The sequence below is a fragment of the Ursus americanus genome, chromosome 24, assembly GCF_024610735.1.
Source record: "Ursus americanus isolate L20-20 chromosome 24, mUrsAme1.1.p, whole genome shotgun sequence".
Taxonomy (NCBI): Eukaryota; Metazoa; Chordata; class Mammalia; order Carnivora; family Ursidae; genus Ursus; species Ursus americanus.
Genome location: NC_142150.1, coordinates 12,206,170 through 12,227,362, shown reverse-complemented (window position 1 = coordinate 12,227,362; position 21,193 = coordinate 12,206,170). Strand labels below are relative to the sequence as shown.

At 33.2% G+C, this 21,193-nt stretch overlaps 1 pseudogene; it reads right to left on the bottom strand.

Annotated features, from left to right (window-relative positions):
• Nucleotides 1-7,327: 7,327 nt before the first annotated feature.
• On the bottom strand, nt 7,328-8,239 carry LOC148107844 (small ribosomal subunit protein uS2 pseudogene; annotated as a pseudogene).
• Between the last annotated feature and the right edge of the window lie 12,954 nt (nt 8,240-21,193).

Below are 21,193 nucleotides of genomic sequence, written 5' to 3'. Positions count from 1 at the left end.
AGTATGATCCCATATGGATTTTTACCTTAATTACAGCTACAAAGACCCTGTTTCCAAATAAGGTCACATTCTGAGGTTCCAGGCAGACATTATTTTGTGGGAGGAAGGGGACACATCCTATTGCAAGCATGGTAACAATCATATCCCATAAGCTTCAAGAGATACCTGATAGAGACAGTCCTTTGGGGAATACCAGAAGTTTACTTACATATTCTTTTCTATTTAGAATAATTGTTAGCAAGTGAGGAAACATTTTGAAAACGCTACTATTCTATTTTTGGGAAACAAAGTCTAGAGACATTGGCACTTTGCATGGTTGATGTGGACCACTATATGTAGAACACTTTTTTCTGCTACAAAGAAATACCATTAAAAGCCTGAATTTACTGGATAAGAAAGAAAATTACATTATCATTCAATATCATTTTAAATCCCATTTTACAATTGTTATAATATCATCTGATATAGAAGTACTCCTCCTAATTGGGACTGTTAAGTATTAGAGGGTAGGGAAACTGGTACATGAGTTAAGAGCTCACCTTTTGATCTTATAAAACATCATGAAAAAGTTGAAAGAAATTGCACTTGGTTTGACAAATATTAAAAAAAAACTTTTATGTGGACTATGGGTCTTTAATTTCTTTCCACTAGGTCTGTCTTATTAGTAATCTAATGAGCAGTTAGTTCAACATGGGGAACCCCGATTAGCTCAGTTCACTCCTTGAATTTGACAGAGCTAGAGAGACCTCAGGTTACTGTTATAAGACAGTTAAACAAAGAGGACAAGAGAGACATGAAGCAAACATATTAGAAGCCAAGTTTTCTGACAATATAAATTCTGAGAACCCCAACAGTCTTCCTTATAGCTCATAAGATTGCTGCTGTTGAAAAATTTGAAAAGAAAAAAGAAAAGGATGGATATCCATTTATCAATCATTATCTCAATTTAAATTCCAACAGGAGAATTTTGCATGCATAAGTAGGAAGTGGTAGAATACTCATGTACTTTTTCAAACCCACAAAAGCCTTGGGTAGGTGTACAACCTATAAGAATGTGAAAACATGAAGACAAAATATTTTTCTAAAAGTTCTGTAACAAAACAAAAATGTAAAATGTAAACACAAAGCTCTGTATGTGAAATTATATATATATATATATATATATATATATATATATATATATCCATATATATATATATATCCTCCCCAAGGGAACATAAATTGTTTTGATATTCTCAAATATAGTGTTTGACCATGTGCATTGTGAAACAAAAGAAGATTGATAAAATTACAATCTGAGAGCAAAGGAAATTGGAAGAAACATAGAAATATGGTAAGGAGAAAAAAAATTGTGATTGCAGAATTTAAAATGCGATTAGAAGCCAAAAAGTGTAGGAAAAAAACTAGAGAAAATGAAACTGATGATGTCAACAGCAGGTTTGTGAAATCAACCCAAATTCAAAATGTGACCAAAAAAAATGTTTTTAGAGAAGGATGAAATATATATAAATGGTTGGAAATAAAGAACCAAAACATAGGCATAAAAGAGACAAAAACAATAGTCCTAGATATACTAGAAGAAAATTGTACTGGTATACGCATTATTCTACTTTTTGACAGAGCTAATCCAAAGATAAGTGAAACACAGATATACATTGTGAAATTATCAACTTTAAAATTTAAAAAATACAATAGCATTAAGACAGAAGTGGGCAAGCCACTATTTCTCCTTCAAAGGAGAAAATACATACATGTCATATATATATATATATATATATATATATATATATATATATATATATATATATATATAATGTTGAGAGGGAGAAAAAGAGTTTGTGCCACTAGAATTCTAAATAGAACTCCCAAGATGTTTTCTACATTTAAAAGCCACAAAAATATTTTTTAAATTGTGGTATAATTCATATAACACAAATTTTGTAACCTTAACCATTTTGAAGTATACAGTTCTGTGGTGTTAAGTATATTCATATTGTTATGCAACAAATACAAAAATGTTTTTTAAATATCTGAGGGCTCATGAATTTCAGTCTCCAACTAATCTTCCTAAAAAATCTTATTTAAATAAAACATAAATTAGAATAAAGTATTAAGAGCTGGGAAACTCATTAATGAAAAGAAAATCTGGTCAACTTTATTTAAATAATCAAGCAATCTAAATAAAAATTTATATATAAATAAAAGATAAAACTCGCTAGGATTAAAAATTTTATTGCATATCATTTAAAACTGTAGTGGAGGTGGGTGATGAGGTGGAGAAAGGGGAAAATAGTATTTATTTTCTATCTTGATTAAGAAAAGATATATTATTTCTGAATGTTCTGAATTAAAGAGGTTATATTTATTTAAATATATACCATTAGAAGCACTTAAAATAGTTATAAGATATCAATCATATAGAACGAAGAACTAAAGAAAATTTTACATGTAAATAGCCCATACATACATAGAAACATACATAGGAAATAAAGTAGTAAAAACTATAACATATAAAATAAAATAACATCAACCAATCTGTTATGACATGAAGTAAAATGAGATAAATCTATCTATAAGCTTCAGAGGGGAGAGGGGTGGGGGAATGGGATAGGCTGGTGATGGGTAGTAAGGAGGGCACGTATTGCATGGTGCACTGGGTGTTATACGCAACTAATGAATCATCGAACTTTACATCAAAAACCAGGGATGTACTGTAGGTGACTAACATAATATAATAAAAATATTATTATGAAAAAAAAGAGTTAACTCAAAAATATGCACTTTATGAGAGATAGACCAGATATAACATCACTGAAACAAAAAGATAGAGGTTTCTACTTCAGGGTAAAGGGCCTACCTTCACTCATAAGAACACTGTAAATGATAATAAAGGGAACTACAAAAAGGAATAGATTGATGAGTGATTGAGAAAGTGTCTACAATTTCTTAAAGATAGAACCAAGTCTGTTCTTGTGTTCATACTTGTGGATTAAATCCAGGCTGAGTGATCTAGCGCTTGGAATGTCCCAAAGAAGGCAGAAGATATAGGGGCAATTTTGTCACACCTGGATACCAATGAAATGGAAGATACAGTATACAAGAATGATAAGCTGTTACAATCTATTTTACTGAAAATAATTTTAAGGCTAGAAAAATGTGCAGGGTAAATGTAAATTCAAACAAAAAGAAAGCAGATACAAATATTAATGCCTGAAAAAGTAGATTTCAAAATAAAAATAATTAGGGCACTTGGGTGGCTCAGTCGGCTAAGTGTCTGACTTTGGCTGAGGTCATGATCCCAGGGTCCTGGGATCGAGTGCTGCATCGGGCTCCCTGCAGAGCTTCTCCCTCTGCCTCTGCTTCTCTCTCTCTCTTATGAATAGAAAGATAAAATCTTAAAAAAAAAAAAACTAAAAATAATTAAGTGAAAGAATTGTGTGACTTTTATTGATTAAGCTATCTCTTTTGCCCTTACAGTATAAGCTCCAAATCAATACATAATAAACAGAAATCATTTTGTAGATGTGTATGTATATATTAGTAAAGATAGATTTTAAATAGATATGATAGAAAGATAGGGGACAGAGATAGATAGATAGATAGATAGATAGATAGATAGATAGATAGATAGATAGATAGTAGAAATAGTTGAAAGGAGATAGTAATGATTTTTCCCTTATGAGTGATTGCAGCATACCTAATATATATTAATATAACCATCTGTCTATCAATCTTGCAGAGGGTTTTTAAAAAAGTGTCTTCTAGATGCTGTATCTGTAAGAAAAATACAGAAAGAATCCGTATTTCTTTGTGCATAGTTAAGGTATGGCGTGAATGCAATTGAAGTTATGCACAGCAGTGAGTTCCAGTGTAAATATAAGTCCACGTTAAACTCAAACTTTTCTTGCTTAGTAAGTGGCTCATTAATGGTAAGTGGCTCATTTAAAAAATTGTCCTGAAAAAAAAAAAAAACACAGAAAATCATCTTCCATTTCATTAGTGCTAGGTGTTTCCTTTTGCCTATTTCCTTGAGCTGGCAGTGCCTGGTGTTAATCACTCTGTCAAGTTCAGATTGTACCTGCAATACTAGATAGAAAACCAGTCAAGTATTCACTCTTATTCCACATCACCCTCTTGACAGTCTCACTCTCGCCTTGATAGTCAATTAATTTGAGAAATGCTTCTGCTCTGAGTTTTTTCTTTCCACTAGGATTAATCTAAACATAGACTTGTTTTCCCTTTCATCTGCTCAGCCAAATCATGGAAATTAGAGCATCTCTTGTTGGTGTGTTGTAAGACTTCTGATCTCCACATTTAGACACATTACTTAGAGTTGGAAAACATGACAGTTTGGAAACTCAAAGACAAAATTAAATTTGCCTTTCCCCTACCTTTGTGTGTACACCCAGTAAATTTTTATATAAATTATATCTGGAAGTTAGAAGTAAGAACTCTCAGAGGTTTTTTGTTTTTAAATACATGTACAGAGGGTAAAGGAATCTTCCAAGCCCCTTTACAATACGTGGCTTTCCATTTCAACAGCAGCTCTAGGAGATAGGTAGTAACATTCTGACTTTTCAAATGGAAAAAATACAGGATCTATGATATGAAATAACTTGTACAAATTCCCAAAACTAATGACCAGCAAACTTGAGTTTTAAACCCAGCCTTTTTTGCCTTGAAAACCTATTTTTTTTTCTAACAGTACCTATTATTGTTTCATCTTAAATACACATTGCAACAAGCTCCTCTTCCAAACTCTGTTGTTCATGGCAGATTATGCTGAGAAAAGCTTTCATAAATGCTAATCTTGACCATCAGGAGAGGTGCGTACTACCCGCCAGGCTAATATAAGTGCTTTGAGCCAGCTGTGGTGTTTTGTTTTGTTTTCTAATTTCATTATTATGGACTACACAAAGCTTTGAAGTTGGAACACTTAACCCATCATGATTCTATGGATTTGATGAAGTAATATTACTTGCTTCTCTCTCCATGATGGAAGCAGTAACTCAACCCTGATTAGTGAATTTTCAAAACTAAAATCTTCGTCTTTTCCCTTCTTCCTGCTGAGCTCTACCTGACTTCAGGTAAAATGCATTTTAGTTGGTTCTCTGCTGTGTGGTAAAAAGGTCTGCACCAGCTATGGACTAATTTAGCACGAAAGTGAGTTATCAAGCCCATTTTGCTACAAGGCTTAGTATTTCCACGGATCTACCATTTACTGGTACAAAAGTTGATACATTTCCCCCCATCTGTATAACTCCTGTGTCTACTCTTCTTTTATGTTTTTCAATTGGCTAGGGAAATTATTGATTGAATCCATTCATGATCTGATCCATGCTACCTCCTAGACCTAATATTTAACCCATCTTGCCCCAGTCACCGATCCTGCTGTACCTATTTCCTGTTCTTCCTAGAAGACAATCTCTTCTTCCTCAAAATTTTATACTTGATACTCTCTGGGTCTCCTTCTTACGTGGTTACCTAACTTAATTCAGATCCCTCCTCAAATGTCATTGGCACATGAATACCCTGTCTGATGTTTTAACATAAAAATAGAAAACCTGCTGTAATTATTACTCTATTACCTTTCATGCTTGACACAATTCCATTATATATTTATTTGTTTGCTTGTTTATCTCTGCCTCTATTATATAAACTTAATGAGGGCAAAAACTTAAGACAGTTTAGGTTTTTTTTTTTTTCTTTCTTGCGAGATCTCCCAATGCTTTTGTGTGTGTGTGTGTGTGTGTGTGTGTGTGTGTGTGTGTGTGTGTGTGTCATATACCCGAATATCCATATTCCGGATATCTGAAACATCTCTCTTCTTGTTTCAGCCAATTCAAACCTAATTCATTCAATTTTAGCTATTCTTTTGCTATTTATTTTGCCAGTAATAAACTTCATTTTACATTCATTGGCAACATCCATAAATTCCCGAGACAGAAGAGAACACTAGGGCCCATATAAAACAGATACCCTGTTACTTTATATGACTATATCATGATTTAATTAAATATTTCTCTAATACCATTTGGGGGTATATATGTATGTATGTACATATTTTTCAGTTATAAATATGCTGCAATAAGTATTTCTTTGCATTTATGTTTGCCCATATTTCTGATTATTTGTTTGGAAGAATTGCTGAGTAAAAAACGTCAACATCTGACAGTTTTTTAACTGTCAACTTGATTTCTTTAGGACTGTAGCAATTTGCATATCAACTGATAAGAATATTCCTGCATGGGGCACCTGTGTGGCACAGCGGTTAAGCGTCTGTCTTCGGCTCAGGGCGTGATCCCAGCGTTCTGGGATCGAGCCCCACATCAGGCTCCTCCGCTATGAGCCTGCTTCTTCCTCTCTCACTCCCCCTGCTTGTGTTCCCTCTCTCGCTGGCTGTCTCTATCTCTGTCGAATAAATAAAATCTTTAAAAAATATATATATTCCTGCGTGTGCACATCTTATAATTTTACATTGTCATTCATTTTGTCTGTTAACTCCATAGATGAAAAATGATATTTCAATATAATTTAATTGTGAAGAGGTGAAATTGTATGTGTGAGTGTGTGTGTGTGTGTGTGTGTGTGTATGTGTGTGTGTATTCATTGGTCACTTCCATTTGTTCCCTGGCAAATTGCCTGTCCATGTCTATTTAAAAGCAATCAATATACCAGACAAGTAAATAACTAGTTATGTGTGTGTGATTGTAGATAAGAACTGTTCCAGTTACTAAAATATTTACTTTAACTCTTGTGCCTCAGGCACCATGACTGCTTTTGAAAACAACTCTACATTTAGATTTTTATAAATATAGTTCAGACTCATGCCTCCATAGACAAAAATTCTTCCTGCCAGTTATTCTTATCCTGATATTTCTTTCATTTGTATTCTTTGGAATATAAGATAAAGGTCTACACTTTTCTTTGTTCTGTTACAACATACTCTTGACTGCATTTTCATAGTTTGTGGAAGCCCTTAGAGAATAATATGTCCTCCTTACAATCTCTCCATACGAGGGTCATAAATTTATATGCCTAAAAATAAAAACAAAAACCAAAAAAAACCAAAATAATTAAAAACATAACCGTACCTTTTTATAAATGGTTAAGACTAGTTCTGTTCATTGTCATTTATTCACTTATGAGAAGAATCTGAGGTGATTAAGGTGATATTCTTGGAAAATTCAGATTTCTTCCCAACATGTGATTTTGTGTTTTTCTTTTGTTTTATTTTTACTCTCGACTTCTTTTCTTGTTGTTGTTTTAAAGAAGCTATTTTCCACCAACCTTATCTCCATTTTGTTTGCCTTTGTGGAAGAGCAGCTTAAGGCCACTCAGTGGTTGTTCCTACTCACACAGTGATCTGAGCAATGGAACTGTAGCCACGTCTTCAGTGGCAGACTGAGTGCTCCAGGCTTCAGTAGGGAACTGCTGAATGGGCACAAAGGGCCCCTAATGCCTTCAGACCAATCTGTAAGTCAGGTTGAGTAGCAATGAACTCAGGAGGTTGGAGCAGTCCACTCACCCTGAAATTCCTTCTTGGTCACAGCCTTTTCATTAGTGGCCTCCTTTACCTTTTCAGTCTTTTCAGGCTCTCTATAGAAGTAGAGATCAGGCATGACCTCCCAGGGGTGTTCATGGGAAATGGTGGCAGGCAAGCTCAGAACTTCCTGGGCATGTACCACTTCAGACCCAGTGAGTGGGCTCCCTTGTTGTTGCAAGGGATGGCAATGTCCACATAGCACAAAGGAGAGTCTGTGTTACATAGAGCAAAGTAGTCAGGTTAATAAGAGACGCCTCTCTGAGAGCGTTTGTGAGAGAGGCTGAGAGTCCTGCAGAGCCTGGTGGTCAGCCCTCGGATCAGTAACCACCAGAAGTCTTGGCTCTTGGAAGGCTGTCTGGATCTGATTAGTGAAGGTTCCAGGGGTGAAGCAGCCAGCAATAGGAGTGGCTCCAGTAGTATCAGCAAACTTCAGCACAGTTGTTGGCCAATATTCCTAGATGATATGACATTGACATCATGTGAGTTTTACATGGCAACAATAGCATGAGCTGCCAGAAGTTTCTCCCAGGTTTTCTTCAGATTTATGATAGAGATACCATCATTTTTCCTTTTGGAAAGGATGTACTGTTCCATTTGGAAGTCAAGGTTGGTACCACCTAAATGGGTTCCTGCTGCAAGGAGTTTGAAGACATCCTCCTCCTTTATTTGCAGGCTGTCAAGGTCTCTAGACATCATGAAAGTTTCCCTTTAAGTTATTATGGGAACACAGAACAACACCATATGAATTTTCCCTGGGTTACGCAGAAAGGCTTTACTTGCAACTTTAAGTCAGGTTTGTGGCTACTCCAGTCTTGACCTTCTTACCCCAGGTCTCAGATCCAGGTTCCCATTTTATCACCCTGTGTCAGGTATACATCTTATCAAACATGGTCTTGTACTTTGTTTTCTAGAACTAGTAATGTTTTCTAGTCCTGCCATACAATGGCCCTTATATTTTCCCCTGGGATTTTATTTCTGTCCCTTATTTCCAGATCACTGTCTTCCTATGTACTGACTGCTGACAATTATCTGTGATTCCACTCTTTGTGTTCCTCTTTCAGGATTAAGCTGGCTTAGGTCTGGATGGTGTCTAGCCTTTTTTCAGCCATGCATCAAGAATTCCTTTCAATAACTCCAAGGGGGTGTGTTTCTCTAGAGCCTGCCCCACCCTAGAGTGGGGTTCCAGTACAAGTTATGGCCTTGCAATTCAGCCTGATCTACTGCAGTTATGCAACATTTTTTTTTAAAGATTTTATTTATTTACTTGACAGAGAGAGACAGCCAGTGAGAGAGGGGAACACAAGCAGGGGGAGTGGGAGAGGAAGAAGCAGGCTCCCAGCAGAGGAGCCTGATGCGGAGCTCAATCCCAGAATGCTGGGATCACGCTCTGAGCCGAAGACAGACGCTTAACGACTGAGCCACCCAGGTGCCCCTGTAGTTATGCAACATTTCTGAGGATTAAAAAAGCATGCTGAATCTGCCAGGGCTGTTTCTATTAGAGATATACTTATTTCTCTTTTAAGTGACTTTTGTTATATGTGTTATATTTCTTAAGTCACCTCTCCCTTGTCATTGACAAATCCAAGATTATCAAAAACTGTTAATCCTTTACTAATTGATAAATACATTTTGATGACAGAATTGCATGGTCATTGAAATAAAATGCATGGCAGCCCTGCAGAGCCAATAGCCCACTAAGTAATGATAATTATTTGTCCATAGGACTTAGACTGAGCCAAAGTCATTTGGAATACCGATTTCTTCTCCTGTGTTTTGTGGTTTCTAAGCTTTTCTTATAATGTCAGTAACAAATAACCTAGAAACTGAGACACATTTAGCTGCTGTTAATATAAGAAAATTATGCTTGATCTAGAAGGAAATTAGTTGTGCACATGGCTTGAAGGATCTCCTCTTGTTTTGTTAAGGCACAGAATGCTAATTATATCTATAGCAACCATGTAAGGTTCCAGGAAATTATTAGGTTAAAGAGGACTTTTGACAACTGAATTTAATTTATTTTTATGTCCTATATAAATATTATATATTTCTTGCACTTATTAGATTGTTTTAAAAATGCATAAAGCAAATAAAAATTCTGTTTCTACCTCAAGAGTTCTACTGCGCAGGGATGATGACTGAGTTTGATGTGAATCGAGGAGAATTTTAAGGGGCTTATGACATTTCAATTTGAGGACTAACATGCATCAATAACATCAGAGACCTGTTGAAATGTGTGAAGACTGAGACTGGGGAAGAGGAAAAAGAAGGTTAATGAAAAGGGTCAGAACTCCTCCTTGTGGAGCAAATTTTGAAGTGATTTCTTTCTCATGAATAATGGAGCGAGGCTTTAAAATACATTTATATAGTAAAATCCACCATGCTCAAAATTCAAAATGTTTTTCTTTTCAAGTAAATCAATTTTGGTTTAGTTTTATGTCTTTTAAATATTTTTTCCCTACTTGAGTCAAAGAAATTACATAGTCATTTTTCATAGGTCCCGACAATTCTCTTTAATCAAATGAATTATAAGTTTATTTCCATTACCCTAAAATGTAACAATTTTATAGATGAATACTTATAAATATTTGACATCATCTGTGAATAAAAGGGTTAGTACCTAGGTCTATTGAGTAAAAATTTAATTTTTTTATGTTAAGTTTAGCAGCACCCATTTTTTCCCATAAGTTCTGAATAATTGCAAAAAAATACACATGCATCCTCTTTTATTTGCAGAAAATTAGTTAACAGCATAGCTACTAAAGGAAATTTTTTTTAGGAAGTGAATAAAACAGATGAAGAGAAGCAATGGAGAAAAAAGAGAAAAGATAAATACGTAGAATAAGGTAAAAATACATGTGGACTACATTTATAATGTTTGTGTGGTTGAAAGTAGAAATAGAATTAAAATACATAATAATTAATTTGAAAGCAGCACGATTATTTATTGCAGACCAATCCCTTCACTGAGAACAACTAACCAAGCTGGTAAAAAAATAAGACAAAAATTATATTTGAGAGTATACCACAACAAAGACTTATTAAGTTATAATTTTTAGAGAGAAAGGAAGCTAAGAAAATGAGCCAGACATTTGGAAACACTCTTCCTATTGAAGTTATTCTCCCGTTTGATATGGGGGTAGGTGGTGCAGGTGTTTCTTGAGCTGAGAAGCTAAGCAGAAATCTGAGGCTGAACATCTGAGTGTCCAAACTGTACCTTCACTGTTATCAGGAGACTGGTAGAATAAAAATCAGAGTTGAGCTCCTGTCATAATAGAGAGGCCCTATAAAAGGATTTTCTACTAGAATACAAAAGACTATACCCAAGGAGTAAAACTAGACTGGAGATAAACTAGTTGTTGCTGAAAATAAATTTGAAGCACCTAATTTCTGAGAAGATTAAAGTAATCTACTCCTAACCAAGCTGCCTGCCAGAAGAAACTTTAACCCTGTCTAGAAGGTACATACACAGATACCAATGAGCTATATAGTTTTTACCTACAATTCAGTCAAACTCTGCAGAAACACTTACAGATAAGATGCAGCAGTTTGCAGCAGATGCTCCTGTTACACCTAGTAAAGCCAAATAAATTACAAATCCATATTTTTAAAAGCATCTGAGGACTTTGGGGCAACAGGCCTGGATGAGCTAGAATTAGCAGAAAAAACCTGTATTGTGATGAGTTAAGGATAACCAGCTGTTTTTGCTTTCCTTTAGCATTGGCTGGTTTCTGCATGTGGGCTGATGATCAAGCTTGTTGCAGTCAAGATACTTTCCACAGGTAGAAAGATATTCCAGTAGTTTATTTTGCAGAAACTTGGGGCTACAGTGACATGTGAACCTTTCAGTGGTCCCAAATTTGAAGCTAGTTCTGAGCTCTGAGTTTGCATAGAAGGCCAGGAAACTAAGCCAAAAACATATATAAGGAAGTTCACTATCTTGCATGCTTGGGGGTAAAGTAGATACTCATGGGGAGAGGTCCTGCTTCATGATAAATATAGTCTCTCTTAGAGATATTTACAAAATTTGAAATTGCATGGGCTAGGAAGCTGAAGAGCTAACTTGGAAAGCCAAGAATAGCTGAGACACATTATTTCAGGACTGAGACAAGAACCCTTAGCCCTGAAAGAATCATGCAGGGAAAATAGGGATAAACTTGCTGTAGACTGAATCTTTCTAAAAATTAATAGATATGATAATAAATATGACCAATAATAAAAGAATAAAAGACAACAAAGACAGACCTACCAATGCACTGTATATTGGAATTTAGACGTAAACACTCAACTTGGAACATAAAAAGAAAACCAAAAAAATATGAAAGTGTAAGAGACATATGGGACACAGTCAAGTGTGTTAGCATACATGCAAATCAAGTTCCATGGAGAAAAGAGAGAGATAATGGAGAAAGGCAGTACTTAAAAATGCAATGGCTGAGCAGTTTATTCTAAAGCAAGGGGAAGGCATGAATACACAGACTCAAAAAGGGTAGCAAACTCAGAGCAAACTCAGAGCAGTATGAACACACACACAGACAGGCGCAGACACACACACATAAACACCTCACTTCTACACATCATAGTAGAACTGCTGAAGACAGACACAGAGTGGAAATCTTGAAAATATACGAGGAAGAAAAAAATACATTACTATCAAAGAAAGAAATATTTGTTGATGATGACCTCTTAATAGAAACAGTGGAAACCAGTGGCAATGGTATGGCATATTTAATGTACTAAGAACAAATAACAGACAACCAAATAATGTATACTCAGAAAAAAAAAATCCCCCAAAATAAAGGTAAGGTAGAAGAAGGAAATTGGAAGCAAGTAGGCTTACACGTAAAGAAAGGAATTTTTCAGATTATAGTCAAAAGATAGCAGTGAAAACATGGATATGTAGGAGAAAATGAAGAAAACTAAAAAACAAGTAAATGGGCAAATAAATATAAGTAAATGTTGATTAAAAATGAACAATAATAACTTAATAAAAATGAACAATTTGTATATTACTCTGGTGAGTTTAACCCTATGTAGAATTAAAATTCATGGCAACAGAAGACGCATATGGTGGATATAATTTAATAGATTTAGGGCTCTAGCAGTATTGGGAAAGACGTAAATATTGTTTTTATTAGACTGTAATAAGGTAATGTTTGATGTTACAACCCTCTAAGTAATAATTTAAAAGAGAATTAAACAATGTGTAAACAACTTAAACAATGTGTAAATAATTTAAAGAAGTATTAAACAATGTGTAAGCAATGTTTAGTAGAGTTAAAAAAGAGATAAATGCATGATTAATTCAAATGAGAAGGGGAAAAAAGGAACATAAACCAAATCACACAAATGGGAATAAATAATAGGAAGATAAAAGAAAATCTAACTACATCATTGATTATAATAAATGTAAATATATATTATACTCCAAGTAATTGACTCAATTTGGGGACTGTATAAAAGTACAAATTCCTCTTCCATACTTCTTACATGAGGTGCACTTTAAATATAAGGATGAGACCTTTTTAAAAAATGGTGTATGGAAAATCAAAAGAAATTTGGGACAACTACATTAATATCACATAAAGTAGATTTTAATTCCAAAAAAAGTAGGGATAAAAGAAGAATTTCATAATTTTTAAGGAATTTAAGAAGATGTCATAATTCTACATCTATACTCTAAATTAAACACATACAAAGCAAGAATTAAGTGAAGAAAAAGGAGAATAGACAGTCTCATAATCACGTTGACATATTTTTTTAGCAAACATATCTAAAAACTAGTAGAAAAAACAAATAAAATTTCTATAAGGTTAGAAATCTTAAACAATCTAAGTAATTGACTTAACCTAGTTGTCATATAAAACTAGTGTAAACAGTAAATGATAAATATCACAGAATTTATTTTTTATTTTTTTTATTTAAAAAAATTTTTAAAACAGGCTGCACATGCAGAGTGGAGCCCAATGCAGGGCTCAAAGTCATAACCTTGAGATCAAGACCTGAGCTGAAATCGAGTTGGCTGCTTAACCAACTGAGCCACCCAGGGACCCCACAAATGTCATAGTATTAAGTTTATATTGAATATTCACCACATTGACCAGATTCTTACCATAAATAAGAGCCCAATAAATATTAACAGTTGAGAATATTCATGGTAAGTTATCTAAGCACAATGGATCTAAGCTAAATAAAAATCAATAAAAAATAATAAATATAAAAATATCAACTAAGTGGAAATTAAACATATTTCTAAATAATGTGAGGCAAGATATTAGCAAATATCTTAAATGAATGATATAATTAAGATTTAGGTAAAAATGTGTGAGTCAGCTAATATATAGTCTTCAAAGTATACAGTATAAAAGAAGAACAAGTATGTGTAAATGTTGAATCACTTAATTCTACACCTGAAACTAATATTATACTGTATGTTAACTAATTAGAATTTAAATAGAAATTTGAAAAAAGGAAAAAAAGAAATGATTTAAATTTTTATATCAAAGACTTGAAAAAAATCAGCAAATAAAAATGAAATAAATTAGAAGGAACAATGTAATATAAGAAATCAATAAAATGTTAAAGAAATAACAGAATATCATAAAAAAATAAAGAGTTCCTTGAAAAAATACAAAAAAAATAAGTCTTTGAAAAAGCAATTAACAGTAATATGGGAAAAAATATCAGTATCAAAAATGAAAAATTATAGAATCACTAAAAATTATATAGATGGTCCTTGACTTACAATGGCTTGACTTAAAATATTTCAACTTTATGATAGAGTAAAAGCAATACACATTTGGTAGAAATCATATTTTGAATTTTGAACTTTATGGTATAATAAAAGAATACACATTTAGTGGAAATCATATTTTTAATTTTCAATTTTGAACTTTTCCTAAGCTGCAGATATGATAAGATCCTCTGCATTGATTCTGGGCAGAGGAAGTGAACCACATGTACCCATACAACCATTGTGTTTTTCACTTTCCGTACAGTATTCAATAAATTACATGAGATATTCAACACTGTATTACAAAATAGATTTCGTGTTAGATGATTTTGTCCTACTGTAAGCTATTTTAAGTGTTCTGAGCATGTTAAAGTTAGGCCAGGCTAAGCTTATGATATTCAGTAGGTTAGGTCCATTAAATGCATTTCCAGCTTAATGACGTTTTCAACTTACAATGGGTTTATTGGATGTAACTCCATCATGAGTTGAAGAAAATACGGATAGAAGTAAAGTTAATAAACAGATATTATGAACATTTATTTCACTATATTTGACAATTTGGAGAAAGTGAACAGATTTCTTGATAAATACAGCTTTACAAAGATGACAACAGAAAAAAATAGAAGATCTGAATTATCTGATGTCAGCTGAGTAAATTAAATCATCTTTGAAAACTTTTCCATACAGACAGATCAAATGGTTTTACCAGTTATTTCTTCCAAATATTTTAATAGAGGAATATAACTCTTTAACAAACTGTTCTAGAAATACAAAAGAGAGAGAAATTTCCAACTGTTTTGAAAAAGGCCAACACAAGCTTACTTCTAAAACTTGGAAAACATACTGCAAGTAAGGAAAATTTGGGACACATTTTTCTTTTGAATGTAGATGAAAAATTCCCTAATAAAATATTAGCTAATGAAATATAATGGTAAAAATGAACATGATTAACAAATAGGGTTTATTTTAGGTAAGCAAAGACAATTTACCATTAGAAAATCAAACAGTATAGTTCACCACAACTGAAGGAAAAAAATCATATGATTATTTCATTAAATATAGATAAAGCATATGACAAAAATTTCTTATAAAATTCAGCAAAAAAAGACACTATAACTGTCACATTTGCTTCCAGTCTTTTTTTTTTAAACCATTTAATTTTTCTTCTAATAAAAACACACAACTAATAAAAATAAAATAAAATGAAATTCAGCAACATTGAAATTAAGTGAAACGTCTTTCTTTTACATACATGCACACAAATTCACACACAATACTAAATAAAAACTCCATGAGTTCAATGGAGAAATACTCAATGTATCCTCTAAGGCTGGAAGCAAAACACGAATGCCCTTTAGTACCAGCTCTGTTCAGCCAGAGTTATAAAACAGTCATATAAAAGAATATGAACTGGAATAAGAATAATCAAAGAAGTTCCCAGATAATAAAGTTATAAATGTTGAAGATTCTTCAGAAAAGAAATATTTAAATTAAGAAGATAACTTAGCAAGATCCTTCAATACAAATTCCCTTTATAATAACCAATTTTATTTTTATGTGAACAAAAAAAAATAAGCTGAAAAAAATGTAAAAGTTATCATTCAGTAGCAAAAACTTCAGCAATTACCTGAAAACAAATTTAACAAAAAATGAACAAGACATTAATACTAAAAAGTCCAAAAGATGAGAAAAATTAAAGGTTTAATAAATGAAGCAATACACCACTATGAATTTAAAGACTAATTTTTGTAATGATGGCAGCACCATTTAAATTGATCTAGAGATTGTAAGCAATCTCAATTAAAATACTAACAGATTTGTTAGTTTTTGTAGCAATTAACAAATTGACTTCTGGAATTTATACATAAATGTAAAGGGCAATGTTCAGACAACATTCTGAAGCTGAATGAAATTTGTTAGCTCTATAGTACCAGGTATAAAACCCCTTATAAACATACAGTAATAAAGGCAGTGTAATATTGGCACAAGGACAGACAAACCTGCCAATGGAAGCATTTAGAATCACTGAAAATGATTCCATTCACATATGGTCGTCTGTTTCATGACTAGGTGATAGTGCAATGAGGAAAGGATGATCTTTGCATAAATGGATGGATTGGACATCCATAGAGGAAAAAAGATGTGCATTACTATTTTACACAATTCACAAAAACTAATCCCAGAATTGTTTATCAAAATGTAATACAGCAACTTCAGAAAATTACCTCACAGAATCTTCTTAGAGTGGACATTTTTTTTCCTGAAAAAAGGCTCTAATAGGACTAACCATAAAGGAAAAAAAAAATAACTTGTACTGTTTTAAGATAAAAAATTTCAGAGGATCAAATGGCATCATTGAATGTGTGATAATCAAGCTGCAGAATTGAATAAGATATTTGCAAAGCAGGTGCTGAACAAAGGATTTATATTCAAATCCATAAAAAAACTACTAGATTAATCAAAAAGATAATGACAGACAACTAAAAGAACAATGTGCAAAAACATGAATTGGCACTTCACAAAATAGGGATATGAATGTGTAATAAAAATAGAGAAAGTTGCTTAATCGCATTAGCCTTTGGAATATGCAATTTAAAGCTACAATTGAATATCACTACACATTTACTGAAATGGTTAAATTGAAAAATTAAAAAATGCTACCGAATGTCGTTGAGGATATGGAACAACTGGAGCTCACCTAAATTAATCGTAGAAGTATCAATTGGTACAGACATTTTGGAAAATTGTTTCCTAGTATCTACTAATGCTGAATATATGATCCACTCCTACATATGTACACAAAAGGTATGTCTATATATAGTCTTAAGTAAGTGCACACGCACACACACACACACACACACACACGCAGATGCTCTCAGAAGAATTATTTGCAATAGTCGAAACTGGAAATACTCTAATGCCTATCTAGAACAGAATGAATGAAAAATCGTGGCATATTCATATAATGATATACTACACATCACAAGAATAAATAAACTTCAACTACACCGAACAAAATGAAGGACTTACAAGTATAATATTGAGCAAAAGTAGCCAGACACAAATAGGTCATGCTGTGTGATTCCATTTGTAAAAAAAATTTACATCAGGCAAAACTAATATAAGTACTTAATAGTTATGATCGTATTGCCCTTGGGATGAGCAGTTTTTACTAAGAGAAGCACAGAGACTTCTGATGTCCTATTATATAATGTTTCTTTATATTGGTGCTGTCTACATGAATGGGTTCCCTATGACCAAAATATTTGAGCCCTACCATAACGATTTCTGCATTTTTTTGTATATAAGCTTAAGTGAAATTTACTAAACAAAGCACAGAAACAGAAACCTTATAGAATGCAGCTGACTCCATCCTTAAACTGAAATTAATATGGCAATACATGCATATTTTAGAAAAGAAGACTAAAAAATCAAAGATCTAAGGAGCCATCTAAAAAGTGAGGACAGGAATACAAACTAAACATACTAAACATTGAAGGAAATAATGAAAATAAGAATGGAAAATAATTAAATAAACAACAGAAAAGATGTATAATGCAATTTGTTTCAGAATTTTGTTGTAAAAATGTGCATTTTATAAAAGATAAGATGTGCTTATTTTGGAATAATTTTCAGATCCACCCTAATCAATTTAATTTAATAAAGACCTCCTCTACCCGAATTCTCTCAGTTGCACTCAGAGAAGTGACTGTTAAACATTCCTTGTGTTTTCTTGTAGATAAGTGTATATAGGTGAATATATGATATGATATATGACATAATTATTTTCAAGAATGAGATTATTTTATACTTATTACACAACTTATTTTCTTACTTATTGCAGATAATATACATCCCTTGTCTGCATAAATGATCTTTTTATATGTCTATATCTATATAAAAATGTACTGATACATAAAATGATATATTACCTTTAAAAATTCTTATTTAGCTATACAATGGGTACACAAAAATCTACCCATCATAAATGTACAAATCAATGCTATCACAAAATAACCAAACCTTTGGAATTAACTTTAGTTCAAAAAACCTAAAACAGAAGCCATGACAAGCATATATAAAGTTTGTTTTCTTTGTTTGTTTTTGTTTATTATCTTGTAAAGAGAAGAACAACAAGGAAAACATAATGTAATTTCCCAGTCTGTTTTATTTACTCTTATCTTTAAGTTTCCTTCAGCATTTTCTCAGGGATCCAATATTGTTTTTCTTTTCTTTACAATAGTCTAGACATTCTGGCAGAGAATTCCAACTCAGCCCTACATTAGGAGAGCTGAACTGTTATTGATCTTGGAAGTATTAGAATTCAAATTCCTATGAAATATAAGTTCAAATCCTGTCACCTTGGAGACTTGAATTGCTCATTAATTCAAGAGAAATTGAAAGCACCTTGCAACAATTGGTGAGAAAGTCGTTGATTTTAGGGTAACCTTCGAATGATTAAAAATCTACTGTCTTGTCTTCCAGAGCAAGGGGAGCAGTCTAGGAAGGAGCCACATGATTTACGGATTAAGTCAGCATAGATTGAGTCAGCTAGAGTTGAATGTTGGACTCATCTTTTTGGGCAGCGTCAGGATAGTCTTCTGATCACAAAGAAATTTAGGTTTCAAAACTAGAAGAGAAAAGTACTTGGCCTTGGGCACTTTATCGGTTCATCTTTGTTGGGAGATCCAGCCCTCTCATCCCTCCAATAGAATGTCTCAGTCCTTTTTTAGTTTGCAGGTCTCTGTTGCCACGGTAACAATTCAGAGCCCCTACTGTTTAGTTCATCACTGAAAAGGCAACATTTCAACATTTTCTAACACAAATTGGCAAGATGTGTAGCTGCTGGCAGTCCTATCTCAGTGGGACTCCTGGTAATCTAGTAGGAAATGTGTGGTAAGGCAATTAGAAAACACCAGTAGATAACTGAACATTCCATGTATAAGAAAATGCCTTTGGGAGATTTGCTACAGTACTTCTAGTGTTTGGAATGCACTGCAGTTTAGAAGCAATATTCAATTCAAGGAGCACTTTTTGTGTGCATATAGACATCGCACTGACTGCAAATTGCATACAAACAAATTGACGTGATCTCTCACCTCAAGGAACTTGCAATCTTCTGGTACAAATAACATATACCCAATCACAGTTAAGCCAACTCTTAGTGTGTGAGCACAGAGATGGGAAAATCTGTTCTGAGTGAACAATTCTAGGAAGGCTTCAAATAGGTGATAAAGTTCTAGGCGGCCTCTCTTGCACCTCTCACTGTAAGGTTATGTGGAGGGCAGTGGAGACAGAAAACTACAAGTGTAAAATAAAATCATGGACATCCTTGGGCCAAATTTGCTAAAGAAAGGCAGAAAGTTCCTATGAATTCAGAGTATTTATAAATAGAGTGGCAGAAGATAAAACTGGAAAGGTAGATAAATATTCATCTACATATATTTTACACCAATTTTCAAAAGACTCTATGAAAAAAGCTAATTTTTTACTAATAAATAACCACAGAACTGACAAAAAAGAAATAGATTTTCCTCTAATCAAGTTGAAAAAAAAATCCAAATACTATTAATACTAGTATACTAATAATAATATTAATATAGCATCAGCTTGATGCTATAATAAAATATGACATTAGGTTGAACCATTTAAAATGACCAGTTTTGGAAGTACAAAAGTTTGATATCAAATTTTTACACCAATTTAATACATAACACATATGCTTCAGCATTGATTAATTCACTAATTTATAACTTTGCAGAGATTTTTAACATTCAGAGACATTTACAAAATTGCTTTTCCTCTAAATAAGTGGGTCCTGGAACTACATACATGTACATTTACATATACATTTTATCCGTGACGACTGCACTAATTGTGCGTGAGGAAGTAGTTCTCAAATAGCACTGGATATTTAATGTGTATAGTTCATGAACATGAAGGGTTATATCTTTGGAGAATAAGAATATCAGTTCACACTCATCCAGGCTGCACGTATTTGAATGATGGAAACAACGGATGAGAAGACCTCGTGGCTCTGATGGTTTCTAACTCAATAATATTTAAAGTTCTATAAAGCATGGTTTTTCTATACTTTTCTAAGGACATATTTCTTGCCATATTACTGGGCTTTAAATTAAGCTGAATCGTGCTGTTGGTTTTGGTTTTGGTTGGCTTAGACTTTGTTCTCTGAAAATACGTGCAACTGATTGCTTTCTACTTTGAAGCCCAAGGGAACTCACATTACCGATTGGTGCCTGGGATGAAAGTAGAAAATAACATTTCACTCATGAAAAGGGATTTTTTTAAAATCTTATTTAGAAGAAAGATTATTTCCTTTAGTCTAATTTCCTGGTAGAATTTTAGAAATTTTGAATTATTTGAAAAACCGGAGTTTTGTCATATTTGGGGTTAAGTATGTGTACCCTTCAAATCACAAACTGTTTTACAATAAAAAATGGAATTTTACAGAGAAGAGGTGTTATGTAGGTTCAAGGGATCTTTGGAATTTTCACATTAATATACAGTAATTATAGTTACTTTTCTTATATTCCATTTGTTTTTATAGATGAATAGAACTACGACAAATGACAAACTTAATGAAGGACTGTTTGAAAGCTATATAACTTTAGCTATACAGGTAAGAATCTCTCCCAAATTGTTTTCATTACTAATGTATAAAAGCATTCCCAGAGGCAAACTGCAGATGAGATTTTCACTTAGAGACCAGAGATACAGCAGAGCGTAGTAACATGTTCTAGAATGAGGACGGTAGTAGGTGTAATATACTACATTCCCACTAGGGGATCATTTGCAGAATGTCACTCTCGAAAGTGCCTCTTAACTTTTTGATCCTTGTGCCACCAAGGGAAACATCCCGACAGATTTCTACACCTCATCATAGCAATGACTGCCTA